Below are 21,582 nucleotides of genomic sequence, written 5' to 3'. Positions count from 1 at the left end.
AACAGAAACACTACAGCCCAGAAGGGAGTAGCATGAAGTAATCAAGGTCATGAAAAACAAAGATCTGAATCTAAGACTATTCTATCCAGCTAGGCTATCATTCAAAATAGAGGGTCAAATAAAGAGCTTTCCAGACACACACAACAAAAGGCTAAGGGAATATATTAACACCAATCCAGCAGTGCACGATATGCTAAAATGACTGCTGTAATTAGTAGAAGAAATATGAAGCAAAATAGAACCACACTAAACAAAAATGGCGATAAATAAGTACATATCAATTATCACCTTAAATGTGAATGGTTTGAATGTTCCGATAAAAGGACACAAAGTAGCTGTCTGGAAAAGAATGCATGACTCACATATATGTTGTTTACAAGAGACCCACCTCACAACAAAAGACTCACATAGGTTGAAAGTGAAGGGGTGGGAAAAAATCTTTCAAGCAAACGAAAAGCAAAAAAAGCTGGGGTAGCAATACTCATATCTGATAAAGTAGATTTCAAAATGGAGGCTATAAGTTGAGACAAAGAAGGCCACTACATAATATTGAAAGGATCTATCCAACAGGAAGATAGAACCTTGGTAAACATATATGCACCCAATATAGGAGCACTGACATATATTAAAAATCTTTTGGAGGACTTCAAAGGAGAAATAAACAGCAATACAATCATAGCAGGGAACTTTAATACCCTGCTCACATCACTGGATAGATCTTCTAGACAAAAAATTAACAAGAAAATACACTCTAGGTGAAGCGCTAGATCAAATGGATTTTATACATATCTACAGAGAATTATACCCCAAAACTGCAGAATTCTTCTCAAGTGCACATGGGATATTCTCAAAGATAGACCACATGTTAGGGTACAAACTAAGTCTCTACAATTTTAAGAAGATTGAAATCATATCAAGCATGTTCTCAGATCACAATGGCATGAAACTAGAAATCAATTGCAACAAGAACATGCAAAGACATTTGAAAACATGGAGGCTAAATAGCATGTCATTGAACAATGACTGGGTTACCGAGGAAATCAAGAAAGAAATTAAAAACTTCCTGGAAACCAATGAAAATGAACACACAACAACACAAAATCTATGGGATGAAGCAAAAGAAGTTCTGAGAGGAAAGTTTGTAGCACTGCAGGCCTACCTCAAGAAGCAAGAAAAATCTCTACTAGACTATCTAACCTCACAACTGAAAGAACTAGAAAGCAAACAAAAAGAAAACCCCAGAGCAAGTAGTAGGAAGGAAATAGTAAAGGTCAGAGCAGAAATAAATGACATGGAGACCAAAAAAGCAATTAATAGGATCCATGAAACAAAAAGGTGGTTCTTTGAAAAGATCAAGAAGATCGATGAGCCCTTAGCTAGACTCACCAAGAAACAAAGAGAGAAAACTCAAATATACAAAATCAGGAATGAAAGAGGAGAAATAAAAACTGACACCACAGAAATACAAAGGATTGTTAACAAATATAATGAACAATTATATGGCAATAAATTCGACAATCTAAGTGAAATGAACAAATTTCTAGAAACACATAGTCCCCCAAACCTGGACTGGGAAGAGATAAAAAACTTGAAGAAACCAATAACAACAAAAGAAATTGAAGATATAATCACAACTCTCCCAGCAAACAAAAGCACAAGCCCGGATGGCTTCACGGGGGAATTTTACCGAACATTCAAAGGAAAACTAATACCCATTCTCCTCAAACTATTTTTAAAAATTCAAGAAGAAGGAAGACTTCCAAACTTGTTTTATGAGGCCAGCATAATTCTAATTTTAAAACCAGAAAAAGAAACTACAAAGAAAGAAAACTACAGGCCAATATCCCTGATGAACATAGATGCCAAAATCCTGAACAAAATACTAGCAAATTGAATCCAGCAATGCATCAAAAAAATTATTCACTATGACCAAGTGGCATTCATCTCAGGGATGCAAGGCTGGTACAATATTCACAAATCGAAAAATGTGATACACCACATAAACAAAATGAAAGATAAAAATTATATGATTATATCAATAGACGCTGAAAGAGCATTCAACAAAATCTAGCACTCATGTCTGATAAAAAATAATCAGCAATCTGGGAATAGAGGGATCATATCTTGACATAATAAAGGTCATATATGAAAAACCTACAGCCAACATCATACTCAATGGGCAAAAATTAAAAGCATTTCCTTTAAGAACAGGAACAAGACAGAGATGCCCACTTTTGCCACTCTTATTTAACATAGTACTGGAAGTCTTAGCTACAGCAATCAGACAGGAAGAAAAAATAAAAGGGATCCAAATTGGAAAGGAGGAAGTGAAACTGTTATTATTCGCAGATGACATACTATACGTAGAAAACCCCAAAGACTCCATCAAAAATTTATTGGATTTAATAAATGAATTTGGCAAAGTAGCAGGATACAAAATTAATGTCCAGAAATCAACAGCATTCTTATATACCAATGATGAAGTAACAAAAAGAGAAACTAAAAAAACAATCCCATTTACCATTGCAGCAAAAAAATTAAGATACCTAGGAATAAACTTAACCAAAGAGATAAAGGACCTATTTGCAGAAAACTACAGGTTATTAAAAAAAGAAATAGAGAGGGGAAAGGGCAGGGAGGGAGGGGGAGGGAGGAATCAGTGGGGGAAAAAGGAGAAACATCTGTAACAAAAATTAATTAATAAAAAAAAAAGAAATAGAGGAAGATATAACAAAGTGGAAAGTGGAAGCACATACCTTGGTCATGGATTGAAATAATTAACATCGTGAAAATGTCCATACTACTCAAAGCAATCTATAGATTCAATGCAATCTCCATCAAAATACCAACGACATACTTCACAGAACTAGAACAAATACTTCAAAAGTTCATATGGAACCAAAAAAGATTTCGAATAGCCACAACAATCTAGAAAAAGAAGAACAAAGTTTGAGGGATTACATTACCAGATTTCAGGTTATACTACAAAGCGACTGTAATCAAAACAACCTGGTACTGGCACAAGAACAGGCATATAGACCAGTGGAACAGAACAGAGAACCCAGAAATGGACCCAAGGCAATAGGCTCAATTAATATTTGACAAAGGATGGGAGAGCAATGGAGTAAAGACAGCCTCTTTAATAAATGGTGTTGAAAAAATTGGACAGCTACATGCAAAAAAATGAAACTAGACCATCAACTTACACCCTAAACAAGAATAAACTCAAAATGGATAAAAGACTTAAATGTGACTCATGAATCCATAAAAATTCTATAAGAGACTGTAGGCAACAAAATTTCCAACATCATATGCTACAGAATTTTCTGATACATCACCTAAGGGAACCGAAACAAAGGAGAAAATGAACACATGAGACTACATCAAACTAAAAAGCTTCTGCACAGAAAAAGATACAGTTATCAAAATGGAAAGGCAACCCACTGTATGGGAGAGCATAATTGCCAATGATATATCAGATAAGGGGTTAATTTCATATATATAGAATGCCTATACTCAAGAAAAGGAAGACAAAGAACCCAATTGAAATATGGGCAGAGGAGCTGAATAGACACCTCTCCAAACAGGGCATACAAATGACCCAGAGACATATGAAGAAATGCTCATCATCACTAATCATCAGAGAGATGCAAATTAAAACAACAATGAGGTATCACCTCACACCTGTCAGAATGGCCGCCATCAACAAATCATCAAACAACAAGTGTTGGCGAGGGTGTGGAGAAAAGGGGACTCCAGTACACTGCCGGTGGGAATGCAGACTGGTGCAGCCACTATGATAAACAATATGGTGTGTCCTCAAAAAATTAAAAATTGATCTTCCATTTGACCCAGTGATCCCACTTCTAGGAATATACCCTAAGAAGCCTGAAACACCAATCAGAAAGAATATACGTACCCCCATGTTCCTAGCAGCACTATTTACAATAGCTAAGATCTGGAAACAGCCCAAATGTCCATCAGTAGACGAATGGATAAAAAAGCAGTGGTACATATACACAATGGAGTACTATGCAGCTATAAGAAACAAAGATCTCTTATCCTTTGAGACGACATGGAGGGACCTGGAAAGTATTATCCTACGTGAAATAAGCCAAGCAGAAAAAGACAAATACCACATGATCTCACTTATATACGGAATATAAGGAACATAACAGTCTGAGGAATATGGTAGACCCAGATACATGGAAGTAAGGCACAGACTGACATCCCTCAGAAGAGAGGGTGGGCGGGTGGGAAGAGATAAACCACAGAACTTATATGCAGGTATGCATAACCAATGTACATGGACAACAAAGCCGGGGACGGGATGGGGCGGGGAATGGGGAGCAGGGTGTCAATGGGGTAAAAAGGGAGAAAATTCTGTAACAAAAAAAATAATTAAAAATAATTATAATTAGTAATTTTAGAATAAAAATCTCTTTTAAATGTTAAAAAAAAAAAAAATGGGCTGAGGACCTAAATAGACATCTCCCAAACAGAACATACAAATGGCTAAGTGACATATGAAGAAATGCTGATCACTAATCATCAGATAGATGCAAACTAAAACAACAATGAGGTATCACCTCACACCTGTCAGAATGGCCGCCATCAACAAATCATTAAACAACAAGTGTTGGCGAGGGTGTGGAGAAAAGGGGACTCTAGTACACTGCTGGTGGGAATGCAGACTGGTGCAGCCACCAAGGAAAACAATGTGGTGTTACCTCAAAAATTAAAAATGGAACTTCCATTTGGCCCTGTGATCCCACTTCTAGGAATATACCCTAAGAAGCCTGAAACACCAATCAGAAAGAATATATGTACCCCCATGTTCATAGCAACACTATTTACAATAGCTAAGATCTGGAAACAGCCCAAGTGTCCATCAGTAGACAAACGGATAAAAAAGCAGTGGTACATATACACAATGGAGTACTATGCAGCTGTAAGAAAGAAAGATCTCTTTTTTTTTTATATCCTCACCCGAGGACATTTTTCCATTTTTTGTTCAGGTAGAGTGGGAGGGAGAGAGAGGAACAGAGAGAGAGAGAGAGAAACATTGATGTGAAAGGAACACATCGAGTGGCTGCCACCCGCACGACCAACCAGGGCCGGGGACAAACTGCAACCGAGGTATGCGCCCTTAGCGGGAACCAAACCCGGGTCTCTCAGGACCGCAGGCCGACGCTCTAACCGCTGAACCAAACCAGCCAGGGCAGAAAGAAAGATCTCTTATCCTTTGAGACTACATGGAGGGACCTGGAAAGTATTATTCTAAGTGAAACAAGCCAAACAGAAAGATAAGTATCATATGATCTCACTTATTTGTGGACTATAATGAACATAGCAGTCTGAGGAATGGGGTAGTCCCAGCGACGTGGAAGTGGGGTACAGACTGACAATCCCCAGAAGAGGGGGTGGTGGGGGAGAGATAAACCACAGAACTTATATGCATGTATGCATGAACAATGGACATGGACAACAAAGCTGGGGACAGGGCGGGGAGGAATGGGGAGGGGGGAATCACTGGGGGAAAAAGAGAAACATCTGTAACAAAAATAAATAAATTAATTTAAAAAATAAATAAATAAATAAATTATAGTTAAGCAGAAAAAAAAATCCTGCCCAAGGAATATGCATGCTTGCATGGGAAGACGGACAATAAATGGTTAACATCATAGGTACATACATTATATAGTGAGTTAGAAGGTGATAAGTGATACAAAATTTTAAAAAGTAGAGCAGAATAAGAAAATTCAGCTGTGTTGGTGGTAGGGGAAATAATGCCATTTTAAATAGATGATCAGTGCCAACATTATCAAGTGGTGACATGGAAGCCACGACTTGAAAGAAATGAATGAGTTGGCCATGTATGAGGGAACATCAGAAAGAAGAGCTAGGGCAACGGCCCCAGGCCAGAGTGTGCCTAGTGTCTGCTGGGTGGAGAGGTCAGGATATGTGTGTAGGTAGATTGGTGATATGGCTTGAATCACATGAGGTGTCATAAGAACTTTGGCTTTTACTGAGTGAGATGGTCCCATTGAGGGTTTTAGTAAAAGCAGTTATATGATCTGACCTACATTTTATTTTATTTATTTATTTTTTGCTTGCTTATATATATATTTTTTAACATTATTATTTTTTTATCTTTATTGTTGAATGTATTACTGATGTTCCTAATTTTTCCCCATTGACACCCTCCTCCCTACTCTCACCCCGCTCCTGTCTTTCCCCACACAGTTGTCTGTCTCCATTGGATATGGATATATGCATGTAAGTTCTTTGGTTTATTTCTTCCCACCCCCACAACCCCCTTCCCTTTGAGGTTTGTCAGTCTAGCAACCAATTTGTACTTCTTAATCCCTTCACCTTTTTCCCCCATTCCCCCACCCCCCTTCCATCTGGCAACCAACAAAATGTTCTCTGTGTCTGTGATGCACAGCTCATGACAGGCTTGTAGTCTCCTTATCAAACACCAGCTTGGGCCTCAACAACAGTTGTGAATTGTGACATCCTCCTTCTTGCAGACGTTCCTTAACTGTCAGATGAGGTCTGCTTAAGCAAAGCTACAGGATCAGATCTTGGGAGGGTTTATTTAACTAGAAAACTGAATTAGGGTTGGACCTAAAGCTAAAAAAACTGAAGTATGTAGACTAGATCTGGGCAAAATATCATTACAGTATTCAGAGCCTTAGTGTGGAATCTGCTCATTTAAAGTTTATTTATAATGATGTGGTTAAGGTTTTTAAACTTTGCAGAAATCTACTACATTTTATGGCCTTTATTTACCAACCAACTTTCCAGAAAGCTGTATCAAAGTAAGCCTATACCTTTTTGGTTGGAGGATTGCCTTCTGCTCTGAGCTCTCCTGTAGCCCAGGGAGCATGATTAGAGAAACTTTGGCTCCTTGGATTTCAGGGCAGGACTCTGCAATACATTTGCAGAGCATTAGTCATTCATTGAGATCTTCTCCCTTGTTGAGGCAGGATTTAAAAAGTCAGAAACCACCTGGCCGGTTTGGCTCAGAGTCCAGAGAGACCTGGGTTCGGTTCCCGCTAAGGGCACGTACCTGGTTTGCGGTTGTCCTGGCCCTGGTTGGTCGTGCAGGTGGCAGCCACTCGATGTGTCCCTTTCATGTCAATGTTTCTCTCTCTCTCTCTCTCTCTCTCTCTCTCTATATATATATATATATATATATATATATCCCTCTCTCCCCTTCCCTCCCACTCTATCTGAACAAAAAATGAAAAAAATGTCCTCAGGTGAGAATGAAAAATAAATAAATAAATGAATGAATGAATAAATAAATACATAAATACGTAAATAATAAGTCAGAAACCCCTGGCTGGTATGGCTCAGTTGTTTGGAGCATTGTCCTGTGCATCAGAAGGTTGCAGGTTCAATCCCTGTTCGAGGTGCATGGGAGATAACTGATTGATATATCTCTCTTATATCTATGTTTCTCTCTCTCTCTCTCTCTCTCTCTTTCTCTCTTTTACTGCCTCTCTAATGAATAAAAATAATTTTGTTAAGTCAGAAATATACAAACTATAGAATAGAATGAGCTATTCTGATAATCTAGACTCTAAAGATTGTACTCTATATATTTCTCTATAAACACTGCTTTAGCTGCATTTCATAAATTATATGTTGTATTTTATTGTCATATAATTTGAAATATTTTCTAATTTTCCTTATAGTTTTTCTTTGACCCATAAATTGTTCAGAAGTGTGTTGTTTAATTTTCAAATATTTGGGGTTTTCCTAGTAATCTTATTGTTATTGATTTTCAATTTAATTCCATTGTAGTCAGAGAACATACTTTGTACACTTTCAATATTTTAAAATGTATTGAGACTTTTTTATAGCCCAGCATGTAATCTATCCTGGTAGATGTTACTTGAAGAGAGTATATAGTCTGTCCTTGTCAGGTTTACTGTTCTTAAAAGGTGGGTGAGTGTTCAGATCTGCGTCTTTCCTGATCTTTGCTAACTTGTTCTATCAATTGCTAAGAGAGTGGTGTTAACATCTTTAATTATACTTGTGGAAGTGGATTTTTTCTTCCTTTAATTATATCAATATTTGCTTCATGTATTTTGAACCTCTTTTATTAGACACATATACATTTATGGTTGTATGTCTTCCTGATGTATTGATCATTTTAATCATAATGAAATGTTCCTCTTTAAAAAAATGTACCGTTTTATCTCTGGGAATACTTAATTATTTTTGAACATTTAAAAGAATTACATACTCATTCTGACAGCTTTACCAAGCATGGCCACCCAGTAAGTTACACACACACTCAGGTACTTGGGAGTTATTGCATAGCTCCTGAGCTGATCGAGTCAGGGCAAAGGGGCCACTCGACCCACAGTCAACTCTGAGTTGACGTTCCACAAGGATGCCTTACTCCAAAAGGGCTGCGGGGCAGCTGCCCTTGGATCTTGCCTCCAGATGATGAAATCAGTGAAGTTAGCGTGATTTTTGCAGCTACTTTTATGTTTATTGAAGTGGAACTTTCTCAAAGGGGAGGATGAGATACTTCCTGCTCAGTAAATAAATAAATGAGTGAATGAATGAATGAATGAATAAATAAATAATATTTTCTGTAGCATTCTAGTTTGCAAGCAGGCAATTGGCAGTAAAATAACATCAGGAGCCCATTCCTGACAGATTATACAATAGCTTTGGCTCATGAGTTTCTCCCCCTGCATGAACCTTAAGATTGCTTGCTAGTTGATTCTCTTTTTTTTTTTTTTTGTGGCTACTTAATGCTTTTGAGGAATTTGCTATGTCCAGGGGTGTTTAAATACTTCTTTCAGGGTGGCTTTTAGCCGGGGTTATATATCAACAGTCTTGAAATAAGGTCCCTGGCTCCCTCTGCTACAGTCAGGGAATGTGAATTCAACCCATGATATTCTTTTGTAGGTCTCTTGGGATGTGCTTGCCTCAAAAGGAGACTCTCTAACTAAAAATTCACAGCAAAGAGCTCCAAGACTCCAGAGAGCCACATTCTCATTGTGCATTTGACCTTCAAATATCTCAGGGGCAAGTAGTCCAGGGTGCCACAGAGGGTGGTTCTCCTGGAGGATGGGGCATGTATGGACCGCCCAAAATCTTTAATCTTAAACTCTTCAGCTGATCCAAGGGTCAGATTCTCTGGCTTAGTATCGCTATGAATAACTCTTTTTGAATGACAATAAGACAGGATATTCACCAGTTCTGTGGAATAAATAAATAGCAGTTCTCTGCTCATCAAACCTGGGCAGCCTCTGAAGTTCTCTATAGGCGGATTCGAGAAGCACGTATTCTAGAATTAGGTGAACTCTGGTGGCATCATGAAAATAACCTTACAGTCTAAGAATATTTGGATATCTACGGTGGGATTATATTTCTACTTCTGTTCTCAGCTGATGCTCAACTCCTGTCTTTAGTTGAGCTTTAAAGAAGACTTCAGGATAAACTTGCTTTGTTTTTCTCTCGCTTTACATTACCAACGTTTCCTTCCTTTACCCAGAAGATGACCAATATCAAAATCTTATTTTTCCTTTGATTCTTTGTTTTTCTGCTTTGATGCCAGTTTCTTTTCAGTTTCTTTTCAGTTTCTTTTCAAGGGGCTGGTGGCTGGGGCTGCTCACTCTTTTGGGTATTATTCAGTGGCCTGGAGATAGGACAAGGGGTACTGGTTGCCTGTAGTTGCTTCTGCTTCAGACTGTGAACTGGTTTATGGCTAGAGACAAGCTGGGAAGAATTTGAAGGACACAAGACCCACTGAACCTGGCCACTGTTTGCAGATAATGGATTCTAAGAAGGCAATTGCTGAGTCACTGGAACATGTTTTAGACCATGACCAGCTGGAATTATAGTCTTAACAGGCCCTGAAATGCAGTTTTCTTTAGATTTGTCCATAATGTCTATTGGCTCTGGCCACTGACCCAAGGCTGCTGAGTCCCCCCAAGAGTCCATCTCTGAGAATACTTTTTGTCTTGAGATCTAGTTTATCTAGTATTAATATAGCCACTTCAATCCTCTTATGCTTAATGCTTACATAGTGTATCTTTTTCCATTCATTTGCTATCAATGTTTTTCTATATTTAAACTGCATCTTTTAGATAGTGAATATATATAAAATCTCCATCTGATAATCTCTACCTTTTAACTGGACTGTTTAAACCATGAATATGTAATGTAATTATTTATAGTTTGGGTTTGAATCTACCATTGTATTAGTTTTCTTTTTGTCTACTCTGTTTTGTTCCTCTAGTCTTCTCCCCTCCCCCTTTATACTGTCACTGCCGTGTCTTGTGCACAATTCTCAGCCAGGGTTTCTGCCCTGAACTCCACTTCTACATTCAATTGCCGACTCAACAACTGTGTTTAGACGTACAACAGACCTCTCAACCCTAACAGAGCAAACTCAGCTCCTGGCAGTCCTCTCCCTGCTCTTTTCTCCCTTGAAGACAATGGCAACTTTATCCTTCTAGTTCTTTCAGCCAAAATTTGGGGTCTTCCTTCACTCTTTTCCTTCTTTCATACCTCACATTCAATACGTGCACATCCTTTTAGTCTTACCTTCAAAATACTGTATATACAGACCCACTACTTCTCCCTACCTCCACCTCTACCTAGCCCCATCATCTTTCGCCTGGGCTATAGCAGTAACCTCCAGCTGGTTGCCCTACAGTCTTTTCTCAACACAGCAGCCGGAAGGATTCCTTAAAAGACAAGTCACATCACTCCTCTTTTAAAAATCTGCAGTGTCTCGTATCTTCTCAGAGTAAAAGCTGAAGTGTTTACATTGACCTACTCCCCATTGTTTTTGTCTTCTTCTCCTTCTCTTTCTCTAGCTCATTCCATTCTAGTCACCTTGTTCTACATTTCATTTCCCTAACTCCGTGTTTCTCAATTTTTTCCCCATATTTTTCAATTTTTTAAAATTGTCTCCCATCCCACCTATGAAATGTACTCTGTACATTAAAAGAGTAAGATTTTTTCCCATTCTTTAGGAATGAATTTTCATCCTCTTAGGATGATGGCTCCCCTGTTGAGAATACATGCTCTCACTATTTGGGCATGGTTCTACCTCGGGGCCTTTATACTTACTGTACCTTCTTCCCAGAACACTCTTTCCCCATATAACTGTCTAATGTGCTTCTCACCTCCTCCACGTCTTACTAAAGCAGTCACTTTGTCAGAGGCATCTTTTGGTCACTCTATTTAAAAGAGAAGCTCTGTGCCCTGGCAGGTTTGGCTCAGCGGTTAGAGCGTCTGCCTGCGGTTCAGAGAGACCAGGGTTCGGTTCCCACTAAGGGCACGTACCTCAGTTGCAGTTTGTCCCCGGCCCTGGATGGATCGTGAGGGGGGCAACCACTCATTGTGTCCCTTTCATGTCGATGTTTCTCTCTATCTCTCTCTCTCTCTCCTACTCTATCTGAACAAAAAATGGAAAAATGTCCTCAAGTGAGGATTAAATAAATAAATAAATAAATAAATTAAATTAAATTAAATAAAAGAGCAGCTCCATGACTCAGGACTCTCTATCCTCCTCCCTGGTTCTATTCTTCTCCATAGGACTTGTTATCATCTGGCAGCTCCATATGTTACTTAGCTATGTTTTGTTGTCTGTGTCCCTTCATGAGAATGTGAATTCCAGGAGCTATTTGTGTTCACTGATAAATCTCAGCATCTAGCCCAGTTCCTGGTTAATGGTACAAGCTCTATTAAAATTTGTTGAGGGCATGAATGTAGTGCTTACTTGTGCTTACCTGCCTTCACTTGTGTGGCTCCATTTGCCAGCATATCCTCTTTTCCCTCTTTTATCTGCCAATCCCTGTTGTTGCTTTAAAGCCCAAGTCAAGTACCAACTTCTTCCTGGCCCCTTTCCTGGTTTTATGTCCTCAAGAATACTATAAAGTTCTTATACCCCACATTTCCTACGGGAGTTATAAAATTAGAATTAGTTATTGAAGACTCAACTTCTTTTCTCCTTGGCCTAACTTGTCTCACAACTCTTCAGAAACCTCCTTAGATACCTACTATCATCACAGCCTTTTAGCTTCTATAGATGCGTGGATATTCCTGAAATTGTGTATATGTATATGCCATCAGAAAACTGAGGGTCCTCTGATTTGAATGTGTGGCCACAAAGAAGGGAGAGCCAACTCTTTAATCTTCAAGCTGATTAACACTGCTCAAGAATGCTTTGGGTAGATTCAATTGGCTTTGGGCTACTGAAAGTACAGAGTATATATATTTTTGCTAGTTTTCATTGCATTAGATTATGTTGTATTAACCCAAGGGCCTCAGGAAGTATAGAGTAAATTGGAACACTCAATCAAATTAAAAAGTATGCTTAAACTGCACATAGTTATTTGTGTCACAAATAGTAAAGTTGAAGTTGACATTCCAACCTCAGCTCATGATGTTATTAGTGAAAAGCTCATAGCTGGAGAAGGAACAGGGAGGGTATCAGACTTCAACACACATGTGACTTTTGGTCCTTGAAAAGAAAATGAACTTTGTGATGACCTAACTCTTTGTATTGATTAATTTTCTCGTGTGTTCAAAGGTCCACTTTGGGTAGAACAGCAAACTTCCATATACTTTGCCAAAAGACCATTTAATTGGTGGGCCTCATCTGGTAAGATGGAAGTATCTTAGGGGCAATTACTACCCACATATCCCCTTGCTGCCATCTCATCTCTCCAGTGTTGATGGCTTAAGGATGGGGGTGCCCAATGGCATTATCCTTGTTGCTGGTAGCATTTGGCATTATTTCTGTGTTGCTTGTTAGCAACCCAGGGAACAGGGCAGAGTCTGGAACATCTCATTTCAAGAGTAAGTGATATTAAGACTCTGGCTGGGTAGCTCAGTTGGTTAGAGCATCATCTTAGTATGCCAAGGTTGCAGGTTTAATTCGTGGTCAGGACACATACGCGAATCAAATGAATGCGTAAGTAAGTGGAACAACAAATCCATGCTTCTCTCTCTGTCTCTCCCCCTCTCTTTCTTCTCTCTAAAATAAATAAAATAAAATATATTATTTTTTAAAAGTTTAAGTGATATTATTAAAATGTTGCTTAAATCCCCACAATATGACTATATTTGGGGAGCTAGACTTTTCCAAGACAGCTATGGTAGACTTTGGGCATAATTATGAGTAGCAGAAGTCTGCATTCAGTGTCTTCCCAGTTGTTCTTCCTTTATGCTTATTCTCTTGTTCACAGCCCCTCCTGATATATCAGTCCCTTAGAATACTAGTAACTAATCTTTGCAGCTTACAAAATGGTTTTTCATGTGATATTTTAGTTCATTCTCACCACATTCTTAGGAGGTAAGAATTATCATGATCTCCATTTTGTAGATGAAAAAACAGAGGGGGAAGTAAAGAAGGCATCGGAGCAGGGAAAACATTTTGGCATCACTTCTCAGATCATATAACCTAGGCAACACACAGCTCCTGGCCAGTAATTTCAAATTCCAAGGTTTTCCTTCACCTGGTAACCACAATAATCAGGATAGCCAAAGGTAGTGAGGGCTTTCTCTGTGCCGGGCATTGTGCTGTGTGCTTTACATATTGCATCTTTTTCTCCAAATAACATTAAAATAGTTATTTTATTCTCATTTTAACAGTGAGGAAACAGAAGCTTAGGAATATTTAAAGACTTCAAGATGAGTGTATTACAAACAGCTCCACTAAATCCACTGTTACATATTAAAAAAATAAAATACCTCAGAAGTCACTGACCTGGCCTGACTGGTGTGGCTCAGGGGTTGAGCATGAACCTATGCACCAGGAGGTCACCAGTTCGATTCCCGGGAGGGTCACATGCCCAAGTTGTGGTCCCAGTCTTCAGTGGGGGACATGCAGGAAATGGCCAGTCGGTGTTCTCTCTCATCGATATTTCTGTCTCTCTCCCTCTCCCATTCTCCCTCTCTAAAATCAATAAAGAAAAAAGTCACAGATCTAGCCATGGCATTGTCAGGAGCAAGTGGATCTTTGAGTCTAAAGTGTGCCCTTCCCCATCCGAGGAGGTTCACTGCCTCCTAGGGCCCTCGAGGAGAAATGCTTTAGGTGGATGTTGGGCAAGAAGGTTCATAAGCAGAAAAGTATCATTGTTATCATTAACTCAGAAGCCAGTAATTTGATTCCCCAAACCAATGTAATAGTTGAAGAGGCATAGCTTTTACCAAAGCTGGGTGAGAAGGTGGTTGAGTGTATAAAATCCAAACCAGGAAGATATCAAGGGAAAGACAAGTTGACTGCTCTGGATAAGACTCAGTCAGTTTGCTGAAAATTACTTGGCCAACTTATTAAAGACTTTTGCTGAGATTTACTTTTCTTCTTCCCCTATTGCTAGCACTGTTCATATCCCAGTCTGTACATCAATCCAACCTTTGCCCTTTTTCTGCTTGGCTACTGCTGCTCTTCCCGGCCCATCTCTTTCCAAATGGTTCTAGGAGATGGTCCAACTTTCACATCAGCCAGAAGGCCAACACCATTTTTCCTTTTCTCTCTCCTCAGAATCTTGTCTCAGGGCACCAGGCTTGAGAAAACAAGGTTGTGATTATAAGACCAGAAAGCCCATCTCTATCCATGCACATAACTTGGAAGATTCACATTGGTCAGAACCTACTTCCCATACTTCACCCCCACCTCTCAGCACCACTAATGAGGGATGCAGGACTTTTCTATGGAGTGAGAATCTCAGGACGAATGAGCAAGGGTTTCAATCTCTCTTGCAAAAGCTCTATTTCAAGAGTCAGTGTTTCACAACACAGTAAGCACAGGTAAGTTAGTCTATTTGTCCTCAATAGAAACACTTAAGATTATAGGTGATTTTGTTGTTGTTCCTTTATCTTAATAAATAGCACTGAATTTCCAATAGCTGTACAGGAACATTTAGCATGAAAGACTCTTCACAGGCAGCACTCTAGGAGAGGATGATGGACAATGAGCCTGATATACCACCTAAGTAACCTTATATGGGGAGTTCATCATTGTCAATGATAAAGGAGTGTGGACAGAGGACGATGGCCTCATTTTATCTGTGTGCAGCCACCACTCTATATTATGTCTGCCAATAGTCTCCAAGGACTTGTTGTTAATTGCATTAACTGAAGACAGAAAGGGTTCAAGAAAGTGAGCATAGATTTTATTTTTTTATTTTTAAATTATAGTTGATGTACAATATTATATTAGTTTCAGGTGTATAACCCAGTGATTAGACATGTATATAACTTATGAAGTGATCTCCTGATAAGTCAATTACCCATCTGTCACCATCTTTTTTACAGCCATGTAATATTCCATTGTGTAAATATACTACAGTGTTTTTATCCACTCATCTACTGAAAAGCACTTGGGTTGTTTCCAGATCTTGGCTATTGTAAATAGTGCTGCTATTAACATAGAATGCATATAATTTCTATGTCATACTTTACATCCCCATGACTATTCTGTAACTACCAATTTGTACTTTTTAAAAAATACTGTACTAGGATAAAATGGTTCCCCTCACTTCTGCAATTTGTGCTTTTTAGTTCCTTCACCTTTTCTACCTATCCCCACGATCCCTTTCCCATCTGGCAACTGTCAAAATGTTCTCTGTATTTATGAGTCTGTTTTTGTTCTGTGTTTATTTTGTTTTTTAAATTCCACTCTTAAGTGAAATAATATGGCATTTGTCTTTCTCTGTCTGACTTATTTTTCTCAGCACAATACATTCTAAGTTTATTCATATTGCTGAAGATGGCAAGATTTCATTTTTTTTAATGGCTGAGTCATAATTCATTGTATATATGCACCACTTCTTTATCCATTCATCTATTCATGGGCACTTTGATTGCTTTCATATCTTTGCTATTGTAAATAATGCTGCAGTGGACATATAGGTGATAGATATGTATTTATTGTCATGTTATTATTCATATTTTTAATCATTTTCCCCCCTTCTTCTTCATAAAGAACACCCTTTAACATTTCTTGTGGTACTGGTTTAGTGGTGATGAACTCTTTTAGCTTTTTCTTGTCTGGAAAGCTCTTCATCTGTATTTTGCTTTTCAATGATAGCAATGCTGGGTAGAGTAATCTTGGTTGTACGTCCTTGCTCTTCATTGCTTTGAATATTTCATTCCAATTCCTTCTGACCCACAAAGTTTCTGTTGAGAAATAAGCTAAAAATCTTATGGGAGCTCTCTTGTTGGTAACTAACTGCTTTTCTCTTGCTGCTTTTAAGATTCTCTCTTTATCTTTAACCTTTGGTATTTTAATTATGATATGTCTTTTGGTTCATCTTGTTTGAGACTCTGTGCTTTCTGGACTTGTATGTTTATTTCATTTACCAGGAGAGGGAACTTTTCATCATCATTTTTTTTTTTTTTCAAATAGGTTTTCAATTCCTTGCTTTCTCTCTTCTCCTTTGGCATCCTCATGATGCAAATGTTGGTACACTTGAAATTGTCCCAGAGGCTCCTTAAACTATCCTCATTTATTTGGATTACTTTTTCTTTTTGCTGTTCTGATTGCTTATTTTCTGTTTCCTTATCTTTGATATTGCTAGTTTGATCCTCTACATCAAATACTTTATTGTTGATTTTCTATAGTTTATCCTTTATTTCAGTTAGTGTAGTCTTCATTTCTGATTGGTTCTTTTTATGTTTTCTATTTCTATTTTTATGTTTTCTATCTTTTTTCTTTATGTTTATTGTTAACACTACAGCATATATGCTCATTTCCCTGCCTCTTTTCCCTCCACCCAGCCCCCACCCCCCAATTCCCTCTGGCCATCACGACACTGTTGTCTGTGTCCATGGGTTATGCGTATATGTTCTTTGGCTAATTCCTTCACCTTCTTTCATTCTGTACCCCCTCACCCATCCCCTGACAGCTGTCAGATTATTCCATGTATCCATGCCTCTGTTTCTATTTTGTTCATCAGTTATTTTGTTGATTAGATTCCACATATAAATGAGATCATATGATATTTGTCTTTCTCTGACTGGCTCATTTTACTTAGCATAATAATATCCAGTTCCATCCATGTTGTCACAAAAGGTAAAATTTTCTTACTTTTTATGGCCACATAATATTCCATTGTGTAAATGTACCACAGTGTTTTTATCTACTCATCTACTGATGGGCACTTGGGTTATTTCCAGATCTTGGCTATTGTAAATAGTGCTGCTATAAACATAGGAGGGCATATATTCTTTTGAACTGGTGATTCAGGATTCTTTGGATATATTCCCAGAAGTGAGATCACTGGGTCAAAAGGTGGTTCCATTTTTAATTTTTTGAAGAAACTCTATACTGTTTTCCATAGGGCTGTTTTAGTCTGCATTCCCACTAACAGTGTATGGGGGTTCCATTTTCTCCATATCCTCATCAGCACTTGCTGTTTATTGATTTATTGATGGTAGCCATTCTGGCAGATGTAAGGTGATATCTCATTGTGGTTTTAATTTTCATCTCTCTGATGATTAGTGACATTGAGCACTTTTTTATATGACTGTTGGCCATCTGTATGTCCTCTTTGTAGAAGTGTCTATTCGGGCCCTTTGCACATTTTAATTGGATTATTTATCTTCCTGGTGTTGAGTTGTATAAGTTCTTTATATATTTTGGAGATTAACCCCTTATCAGATGTATCATTGGGGAATATGTTCTCCCATACAGTGGGTTCCCTTTTAATTTAGTTGATGATTTCTTTTGCTGTGCAAAAGCCTTTTAGTTTGATGTAGTCCCCTATGTTTATTATTTCCTTTATTTCCCTTGCCCTAGAAGACATATCTGCAAACATATCTCTCCAAGAAATGTCTAAGATTTTACTGCCTATGTTTTCTTCTAGGATTTTTATGGTTTTGTGACTTACATTTAAGTTTTTATCATTTTGAGTTTATTCTTGTGATGGTGTAAGTTGGTGGTCTAGTTTCTTTTTTTTTTTTTTTTTGCATATGTCAGTCCAATTTTCTCAGCACCATTTATTGAAGACACTATCTTCAAATATTAATGGATCACATAGGTATGGATTAGTATTTGGGCTCTCTGTTCTGTTCTGTTTATCTATATGCCTGTTCTTATGCCAGTACCAGACTCTTTTGAGTGCAATGGCCTTGTAGTATGTAGTTTACTATCAGGTATTGTGATACCTTCAACTTTGTTCTTCTTTCTCCAGATTGCTCAGGATATTTGGGGTCTTTTTTGGTTCCATATAAATGTTTGGAATATTTTTTTCTAGATCTGTGAAATATGCTATTAATATTTTAGTATGAATTGGGTTGGATCTATAGATTGGGTAGTATGAACATTTTAATAATGTTAATTCTTCCAATCCATGAACACGATATATACTTCCACTTGTTTGTATCTTCTTCAATTTCTTTTTTCAATGTCTTATAGTTTTCTGAGTACAGGTCTTTTACCTCCATGTTTAAATTCATGTCTGGGTACCTTTTTTGTTGTTGTTGTTGCAATAGTAAATGGGATTGTTTTCTTTCTGATAGTTTATTGATGGTATATAGAAATGCTACCCATTTCTCTATATTAATTTTGTATCCTGCTACTTTGCTGAATTCATTTATTAGTTCGAGTAGCTTTTTGGTGGAGTCTGTAGGGTTTTCTATGTACAATTTTTTGTCATCTGCGGATAATGAGAGTTTTGCTTCGTCCTTTCCAATTTGAATGCCTTTTAATTCTTCTTCTTGTCTGATTGCAGTAGCTGGGACTTCCAGTACTGTGTTGAATAAAAGTGATGAAAGTAGACATCCCTGTCTTGTTCCCAACCTTAAGGGAAATGCTGTTAGTTTTTGCCATTGAGTATGATGTTGGCTGTGAGTTTGCCATATATGGTCTTTATTACATTGAGGTATGTTCCCTCTATTCTCACTTTGCTGAGAGTTTTTATCATAAATGGGTACTGGATTTTATCAAATGCTTTTTCTGCTTCTGTTAATATGATCATGTAGCTTTTATCCTTCATTTTGTTTATGTGATGTATATGCTTTTTGATTTGCAGATATTGTACCAACCTTGCATTCATGGAATAAATCCCACTTGATCATGGTGTATGATCTTTTTAATGTATTGCTGGATTTGGTTTGCTAATATTTTGTTGAGGATTTTAGCACCTATGTTTATCAGGGACATTGGCCTATAATTTTCTTTCTTTGTAGTGTCTTTATCTGGTTTTAGAATTAGGATAATGCTTCCTTTGTAAAATGAGCTTAGAAATTTTTCCTCTTCTTAAATTATTTGGAATATTTGAGAACCAGTGTTAGTTTTTCTTTAAATGTTTGGTAAAATATACCTGTGACGCCATCTGGTCCAGGACTTTTACTTGTTAGGAGTTTGTTCATTTTGTTTTGTTTTATGTGTTCAATTTTACTACTTACAATCTGTCTATTTAGATTCTCTGATCCTTGCTGATTCAGTTTTGAAAGACTGTATTTTTCTAGAATTTATTCATTTCTTCCAGATTGTCCAATTTGTTGGCATATAGTTGTACATAATATTTTCTTACAATCCTTTTATTTCTTTGGTGTCAGTTGTTACTTCTCCTCTTTCATTTCTCATTTTATGTATTTGAGTCCTCTCTTTTTTTTTCTTGATGAGTCTGGTTAAAAGTTTGTCAATATTTTTTTATGTTTTAAAAAACCCAGCTCTTAGTTTCATTGCTCTTTTGTATTGTATTTTTTAGACTCTTTGTTTGTTTCTGCTCTGATCCTTATTATTCCTTTCTTCTTATCACTTTGGGCTTTGTTTGCTGTTGCTTTTCCCAGTTCCTCTTACTAAACAATCTAAAGTTAGATTGTTTATTTGAGTTTTTTCTTGTTTCCTGAGGTAGGCTTGTAATGTTATAAATCTTATAACATATAATCCAATAGACTTTAGATTGTTGTGTTCTCATTTTCATTTGTTTCGAAGTAACTTTGGATTTCTTTCTTGATCTTATTCTTAATCCATTTATTGTTTAGTAACAGTTTATTTAGCATTCATGACTTTGTTCAGCTTTTTTCTTGTGGTTAATTTATAATTTCACACCATTATGGTCAGTGAAGATGCTTGATAAAATTACAATCTTCTTAAATTTATTGAGACTTGTTTTAGGTCCTAATATATGGTCTATCCTAGAAAATGTCCCATGTGCCCTTGAAAAAAATGTATAGTCTACTGCTTTGGAGAGAAATACTCTGAAATACTCCAATAAAAAGACATAAGGTAGCTGAATAGATAAGAAAACAAGACCTGTATATATGCTATCTACAAGAGACCCACCTCAGAATGGAAGATACACACAGCCTAAAAGATCAGTTAAATCTTTCTGATCTAATATGTGATTTAAGGCCAACATTTCCTTGTTTATTTTCTGTCTAGAAGATCTATCCATTGATATCAATGGGGTTTTAAAATCTAGTATGACCATAGATTTCTTTCTTTATGTTTATCAAGATTTGCTTTATAAATTTAGGTGTTCCTATATTGGGAGCATAAATGTTAACCAGAATTATATCCTCCTGTTGGATTGCTCCTTTTATCATTATGTAGTGTTGTTTTGTTTTTGTTTTTGTTTTGTCTCTTACTATAGCTTTAGTTTTTAAGTCTACTTTATTAGATATAAGTATTGTTACCTCAGCTTTTTTTTTTTTTCATTGCCATTTGCATCAAATATCTTCTTCCATCCTTTTACTTTTAGTCTGTGTGTATCTTCCATTTTGAGGTGGGTCTCTTGTAGACAGCATATATACAGGTCTTGTTTTCTTATCTATTCAGCTACCCTATGTCTTTTTATTGGAGTATTTAAGCCATTTACATTTAAAGTGATTATTGATAAGTATGTATTTATTGACATTTTATTCTTTTTTTTACCTCTGTTCTTGTATTCTTCTACTTCTTAAAGCAGGTACTTGAACATTTCTTGTAATAATGGTTTGGTGGTAACAAACTCCTTTAGCTTTTTCTTGTCTGGGAAACTGTTCATTTTTCTTTCAATTTTAAATAATAGCCTTTCTGGGTAAAGCAGTCTTGGTTGTAGGTCCTTGCTTTCCATCACTTTGAACATTTTATGCCAATACCCTCTGGCCTGTCATGTTGAGAAATCAACTGACCATCTTATGAGAGCTTCTTTGTTTTTCTCTTGTTTCTTTTCAGACTCTCCCTTTGTCTTTAATTTTTGCCATTTTAATTATGATGTGTCTTTGTGTGGGCTTCTTTGAGTTTTTCTTGTTTGAGACTCTCTGCACTTCCTGGACTTGTGTGTCTTTTTCCTTCACCAAGTTAAGGAAGTTGTCTGTTATTATTTCTTCAAATAAGGTCTCAATCCCTTGCTCTCTCTTCTCTTTCTTGGACCCTTTTGATGAACATGTTACATTTTATATTGTCCCAAAGGTCCCTTAAACTATCCTTATTTAAACAAAAAATTGTTTTTTTCTTTATTGATTTTAGAGACAGAGGAAAGGAGAGGGAGAGAGAGAGAGAAAGATTGATGAGAGAGAAAATAGATTAGCCACATCCTGCATGCCCCCCATTGGGAATTTGGCCCACAACCTGGGCATGTGCCCTCACCAAGAATTGAA

At 37.2% G+C, this 21,582-nt stretch overlaps 1 pseudogene; it reads right to left on the bottom strand.

Moving 5' to 3' along the window:
- Positions 1-8,839: 8,839 nt before the first annotated feature.
- Positions 8,840-11,808, bottom strand: LOC118639490 (annotated as a pseudogene).
- Positions 11,809-21,582: the final 9,774 nt, after the last annotated feature.

Source organism: Molossus molossus, unplaced genomic scaffold (assembly GCF_014108415.1).
Source record: "Molossus molossus isolate mMolMol1 unplaced genomic scaffold, mMolMol1.p scaffold_m16_p_1, whole genome shotgun sequence".
Classification (NCBI taxonomy): Eukaryota; Metazoa; Chordata; class Mammalia; order Chiroptera; family Molossidae; genus Molossus; species Molossus molossus.
This window is presented reverse-complemented; position numbering and strand designations above follow the sequence as displayed.